This window comes from Carassius auratus, chromosome 20 (assembly GCF_003368295.1).
Source record: "Carassius auratus strain Wakin chromosome 20, ASM336829v1, whole genome shotgun sequence".
NCBI classification, from domain to species: domain Eukaryota; kingdom Metazoa; phylum Chordata; class Actinopteri; order Cypriniformes; family Cyprinidae; genus Carassius; species Carassius auratus.
In genome coordinates, this window is record NC_039262.1 from 24,887,401 (window position 1) to 24,894,457 (window position 7,057).

A 7,057-nucleotide genomic window follows, 5' to 3' on the forward strand; every position below is an offset into this window, starting at 1 on the left:
TTATTATTATTCTTCCGACTGGGCGTCTATGGCAGCCCATAGAACCGAATGCGGGAAAGTTGTAATGGTTTGACATTCTGATAGAGGACAGTGCCAACATTAAGTACACCAATTTTGGTGTGTCTAAGTCAATCCCTCTAGCGCCACCAACTGTCCAAAATTTCACTTTAATTTTGTTAATAACTTTTTAACCCTAAGGCCAATCAACGAAATTCTTTTTTCCTCTAATTTCTGAGCTCATGCCGATTCGATTGCACCCTACGAAGTCATTTCCGTCATAGAAATATGACCGCCATTTTGAATTTCTTTAAAAACCTACTTTTTCGAACTCGTCCTAGACGGTTTGTCCGATTCACACGAAAATTGAACCATATCATCCTCAGGCAGTGCTGACCAAAAGTTATGCAAATCAAATTGATTCGTCAAACCGTTTTCGATAAACGCTCTAACAAATTTTATGTAGTGCTTACAAAAACAGTCGTAAGGCTGTATCTCGGCAACGACTTATCCTATTCAGACCAAACTTGGTACATGTCATAACAAGCATGACCTGAGGCAACATGCTGTGATTGGGCGCAGCGCCACCTACTGATCCGGAGATATGAAAAACTGCTATTTTTGCTTATAACTTCTGAACAGTTTGTCCAAAAATCATAACATTGGTCTTGTTAGATTCAGGGCAACATGCCGAGTCGACTGATATCCAATTTGACCATTTCGGCCATTTTGACTGTCGGCCATTTTGAATGTTGTGCTAAAATGCTGTATTTTAAGAACGCATCAGCAGATTGTTACGAAACTTGGTATGGTTCATCAGCACAATGTCCTGAAGGAGCGTGAGAAGTTTCAAAACAGCGCCACCTAGTGGTGATCTTCTTTTTTTAAATGCTTATAACTTTGGGTGTGGTTGACTTATTTTCACGAGACTCATCAAATTGGACTCCTGAAACCTTACCGAGTCCTATGATACCAAACATGCTAGGTTTTGCCTTTCGGTTTGTGTAGCGTTGTGATTTAGCGCTTAAAAAACATTTGGCTATATCTTCGAAACCGCTTGTCTGATCGAGACGAAACCACCGTCAGAAGTTCGGAAACATAGGTCGATAGCTATACGCCAATGCCCAAATACCAAAATATTGATAGTAAGGGGTAGTAATATTCAATCAAAGTCAAGAGTCAGTCATTTTTTACGTGCTTTTTCATATAAATGTCTATAACTCTGAAGTGAATTGAGATATTTTCACCAAAATTGACACACATATGTATGGGCTCACTCTGAGCACACATAAAAAAAATGGTGGGACTGAGCCTCTTGGTGGCGCTATAATAGAACAAAACATGAAATTCTCATTGACTTCAATACAGTTTTGTGAAATAAAATGCTATACTAAACAAATGCATTGGTGTAATATTACGAAACTCAGAATGTGCCAACAACACCATCCCCTGAAGGTATTCAAAATATTTTGAAACAGCGCCACCTAGTGGTCAAAAGTTATAACTCAATTTATGTAAAGGCTAATAACTTTTGAATAAATCTGGCTATTGACATGACGCTGGTCTTTGTAGATTCCTTGGGTCAAGTCGAGAACATAGATACAAAGTTTTCCTTATTTGGCTGAACTTCCTGTCCGCCATTTTGATTAATGTTGAAAACCTACTTTTTCGAACTCCTCCTAGACCGTTTGTCAGATTTTCACCAAATTTGACGTGGCTCATCTTCAGAACATGCTGGCAAAAAGTTATGGATTTCGTGTTGACATACGAAACGGTTCTCATTTAGCGCATCAACAAATCTGCTTGAAGGGTGCCAAAATGCATTTGAGGCTGTATCTCTGCAAAGCTTTGACATATTTGCACCAAACTTTGTATGTGTCATCGACACCTCACACTGACCGTTCCAAACTAATTTGGTAACAGCACCACCTATTGGTTACACGTGATAAGCCAATAAATCCTATTACTAGTTGTTGTGTTGATTGTTTTCAAGCCATTTTGCCTAAAATAATCTTAAAACTGTCTTAATTACTCATTCCTGCCGTTCGTCTGAAGCTTGCTTCTGTAGTGCTTGGCCCCGTTATTGCTGCTTGCAGCTATATTTGTTATTATTATTGTTGTAGGTTCAATTTTTTTTAAATTTATTGTTATGTATTTGCTTTATTTTCTCCTTTATTTCCTGTATATCTTTACCTTTCTGTGGGCCTATATAATGTTACTACTGAATCATACAGTAGATTTGCTCATGTTGCATAATATTTCAATTTTATTTTTTTTGCACAAGGTTTACAGTGTTGAGCATTGTAACCAGTCACACCTGTTTCTGTTTAACTTATTACTGCAATGTCCAATAAGAGGTGATATTTTATGTTCATGGCTATTTATGTTAATTTACACAGATTAATGTATAAATACAAATACACAAGCATTGTATAATGTAAATAGCCTAATTTGATTATTGTTCTTGATATTGTAATTATTAATGTTGATTATTATGAATTAGAAAATCAAGGCTTCACACTGGTTATTTCAGCAGCATTAAAAACAAAGGTTATTCAAACTGGGAATAAAGTATAAAGAAAGTGAGCAAAGAACACTGAAGCGGTTCATGAATTAAGTCTAAAGTGATGTATGCACTTTCACATTTTTATTTATGCCTAATGAAGATGCAGAATTCAGAACGTGCTCACTAAACAATTCAGCGGTTACTAATCAAAATGACTCTGATTGGACATTGTGGTCATCAGCTCTGCACAAACATGTGTAATCCTCAGCGCTGCAAACCGCTGAGATCAGTCTCCCAACCTGTAGTCAGTTCTGCACAGTTAAAGTATTTAACTCATGTTTTATAAAATGTATTTGCATGCATTATGTTTTTGTCATGTACTATTTTGAGTCATGATGTTTTAGACCTTAATAACAGTCAATGTGATTAGTTACAGAACATTTCTGGTGGGCAAATATACAGTGTCAAGTCACCATTAAGGTAAGCTGTTGATACATTTCATGCTGTATTTCAATATTTAAAGTATTAATGTATTTTTTTTCTTCTTCTCCATAGCGCACCTGGTTATTGACATTGTACTGCATGACTAATTTTCAAAGCGTAAATGTTAGTGTAAATACTGTGCAATGGAGAGAGAAAAGTGGAATATCACTCATAGCAATTTAAGGAAAAGGGCTGTTAAAAGAGTCACCCAGTTGTTTGAATCTTTGAATGATGAGGACAGTAGTTTCATGGATTGTACTATTGAAGAACATAGCATTGAACATGAAGTAGTTACTTCAAGCTTTGTTTTGCCAGCAATTTGTGGATCAGAGAGTGATGGGGGAAGTGAATCAACAAGTGATGAGGATAGCCATGTTGATAAAAGTTGGGATGTTCCTAAAGATTTTACGGGATGTTTGCGAGACTGGGCAACACATTTTGGCATTTCATTGATTGCTTTGTCTGCCCTTTTGTCAATACTGAAAGCCCATCACCCATCTCTACCAAAAGATGCAAGAACATTACTCCAAACACAGATAAAACATAGGCTACGTTCACACTGCAGGCTGAAACTACCCAATTCCGATTTTTTTGCCCCTATGCGACATGTATCTGATCTTTTCATGACAGTCTGAACGACACAGGTCCGATCTTTTCAAATGTGACCCAGGCCACTTGGGTATGTGGTCCTGAAACAGATACGTATCCGATCTTTTGAAATGTGACCTCCATCTGAATGGCCAGGCCACATGTATCTGACCCGTACGTCATTGATACGCTACAAATGTCAAAACTCTGCGTTGAAGTAGGCTAGTTGAAGAGCCACTCACATCAGTATCCCACCACTCCTGGTTGAAACTTCGTACCCACACGTTTCTCTTAACCGACGTTGCTAACACTGCTCCACAAAACGCCATGGCCAAAAAACCTTGCTCTCCTCCTTCTTTTTAATTTTCTTCTTAAAATGAGAAGATTGTAATTGTGCTGGCTCCGTTGGGAAAATAACTTTAATATTGCAAAAAGAGCTCCGCTGTTGACTACACTGTTGTTGACATCCATGTTTAACATTAGCTAACGTTACTTCTGCAAACAAAGAGTGACGTTGTTCACCATTGAGTACTCTTCTGCGCATGCGGGTCACTTCTGGGTCATTTCACGTTCACACAGGAGATCACAAAAGGTCGCATTTAATTGGAAATGTGAAAAAAATCTGAATTGAGCATTAAGCCCTGCAGTGTGAACGTAGCTAATAGTATTGTTTCCTTGGAGAGTGGATCATTCCACTATTTTGGAATAAAGAAAATGTTCATCTTTCAGAAGCTTACATCAGTTGTCCAGAGTCATCAAAGATTAAAATTACAATTGAACATGGATGGTCTTCCTATTTTTAAAAGTTCAGGTTTACAGTTCTGGCCAATTTTAGGAATACTCCAGGCTTACACTAGAAAACCTGTGTTGATTGCCCTTTACAGTGGAAACTCAAAGCCTTTGTCAGAATATCTATAGGATCTGCTTTCTGAGTTGAAATCCTTGAGCACTGGTTTTGTTGTTAATGGAAAGACATTCTTCTTGACTGTGTGCTCAGTAATTTGTGATGCTCCTGCGAGAGCCTTTATTAAGGGAATTAAGTCACACAATGGATACAGTGGTTGTGATAAATGTGTACAGTCAGGCATTTACATTAATAATCACATGACATTTCCTGAACTTAATGCTAGAGAACAGATGTATCTTTTTCAAATGCAGAGGATGAAGACCACCATGTACAACATTCCCCATTTTGTGAAACAAATATTGCTATGGTTAGTGGATTTCCACATGACTATATGCATTTACTGTGCTAAGGTATGGTGCGGCGTCTGCTTGATTTGTGGATGGGAACCTGCGGTAAGTTGAATTACCGTATTTCATCCAGACAAGTGTCCTTCATTTCCGGCAAACTGCTTGCTCTGAACAGTTACATACCCTCAGAGTTTGCTAGAAGACCAAGGGCACTTGATGAGAGGTTACGATGGAAAGCAAGCAGTTCTTACTTTACACTGGTCCAGTAGTTTTAAGGGATGTGAAGTGTTATTTTTGCATTCTCTAAAGCTATCTTAGTCATTTACTGTTTGTAAATGAACTTTTGTTTGTAAGAATTAATTTTTGTGGAATTCTAAGGAAAGATTTAACAGTTCCAGGGGGTAGTTGGGGATGGACCATAAAAATAATGCTGCACATGTTGACAGGCCTGGGTGGCATCATACAGTCTGATCTTCGTAGCAGGCATTAAAGTTGTTCCTAATTGGGTCCTAAGATTTTAAAAGTTGTATAATCTTGCTTTTACAATGTTCTTTACTTTTAGGAACTGTCAGAAACAGCAGGCTAACAGCAACGGCCACCGATCAAGAGATAGAATTCTTTATAAAAAAAATGGCTTCACCTTGCATGTGACCGAGATGGAGGGAGAAGAGAAAGATAGAAACGAAAGAGTGTCCAAGAAACCTGTAAGTCAGTAACATTGTGTTTTATCTGTATATGTATGTAATAATTTGTACTACACCCTGGTCTGTCTAAATACATGATTTTGATTGGCTTTGAGGTGTGTATTAAAACCATTGGTAACACTTTAAACGTTTCATTAGTTAGCATTAGTTTACTACATTAGTCAACATGAACTAGGAAATAACAATTCCTCAATAGCATTTATTAATCTTAGTTAATGTTAATTACAGTGTTTACTAATACATCATTAAAATCAAGTTGAATTTGTTAACATTAATGCTCTGTGAACTAACATGAACAAACAATGAAGGACTGTATTTTATTTATCTAATGTTAACAAAGATTATTAAATACTGTAAAAAATTTATTGCTCATGGTTAGTTCGTGTTACTTAATACAGTAACTAATGTTAACAAATAAGACCTTGGTGTAAAGTGTTACCAAACTGTTTAATGTGCTGGTAGTTCCAGTCCATTTACTCACTATTCAATATTTCTGCAATGCTTCTAATAAAGGACACACATACTGCTGTTTTTGAAGTTTTTAAACTTGCAGTTTCACTTTTAGTTGAAAGAACCTCTCACTCTGTCTTAGGCATGTCGTGATTGTTCTAAATTGTAATGTTGACATGCATTCCCTGTAAATTTGCTTTGAAACGATATGTATTGTGAAAACCGCTATGCAAATAAATGTGAACTGAATTGAATTAAATTTTTTATTAGGCACAAAGGGGAGTCAGACCAAAAGATGTAATCACTATATTCCCCTTAGTCAAGATCTTTCTTAAATGCATGTTTGCATTTATTTTCATATCGTGCCACCCTTGCTAGACGGTGTAAAAAGTTACATAGTGTACCTGTAACAATAACACAAAATAAGTACAATGACTATCTTTTTTGTTTTGTGTTTTTATTTAATTTTTTCTTGTAATTTTATTTTGTTTAGGGAATTTTGTTTAATTTGGCCTCTAAATTCTTACTGAGTCAACAGGTTTTTTTTTGTTTTTGTTTTTTTTGTCCTTTAAAGGCCTGCAAGATTGCCATGATGCTGATGGGCCCAGTCAAGGAGGTCAATAAATCCTATAAGTTTGGATTGTTCCTGTTGCCAAGGTTCTGCAGTGTTCACTACTACAACGTCGGACAAGTTTGTTTTTGGATGAGCTAACCTATACATAGCTACTGGATGTACTTGATGTTTTTTTTTTCCATGTTTAGATTGCTTCTCAGTTTTGGAAATGTAATCATTCAATGGGTTTTTCATTGGCAATATTAATAAATAATGCAATTTTTTCAGAAATGTGTTTGGATCATCTGTTGTAAACTTAATATTTAGGTAGGCCATTTTTACATAATTTCTCTTGACTGTATGTTGAATAATGTTGATGCAGAACTCACTTAGTGTCATTGATATTTTGTCACTGAGTTTCCAAAGTTTTAATGGCATACACGCCACCCAGACAGCAACATACACTGTAAAAAGTTTAACTATTATTTACTCAATTTTTTTGGTGAAACATTTTTACACTCAAAAAAATTGAGTAAATTTTAAAGCTGTGAAATCAATGAAATATACTGTTTAAATTGAGTA

The 7,057-nt window shown here is 36.2% G+C and overlaps 1 long non-coding RNA gene across 1 annotated transcript; it reads left to right on the plus strand.

Annotated features, from left to right (window-relative positions):
* The first annotated feature begins 2,562 nt into the window (after positions 1-2,562).
* Positions 2,563-6,753, plus strand: LOC113037865 (uncharacterized). Its single transcript, XR_003274699.1, has 3 exons — positions 2,563-2,983; positions 5,331-5,472; positions 6,497-6,753. It is a non-coding gene; the product is annotated as an uncharacterized LOC113037865 (long non-coding RNA).
* The last annotated feature ends 304 nt before the right edge of the window (positions 6,754-7,057 follow it).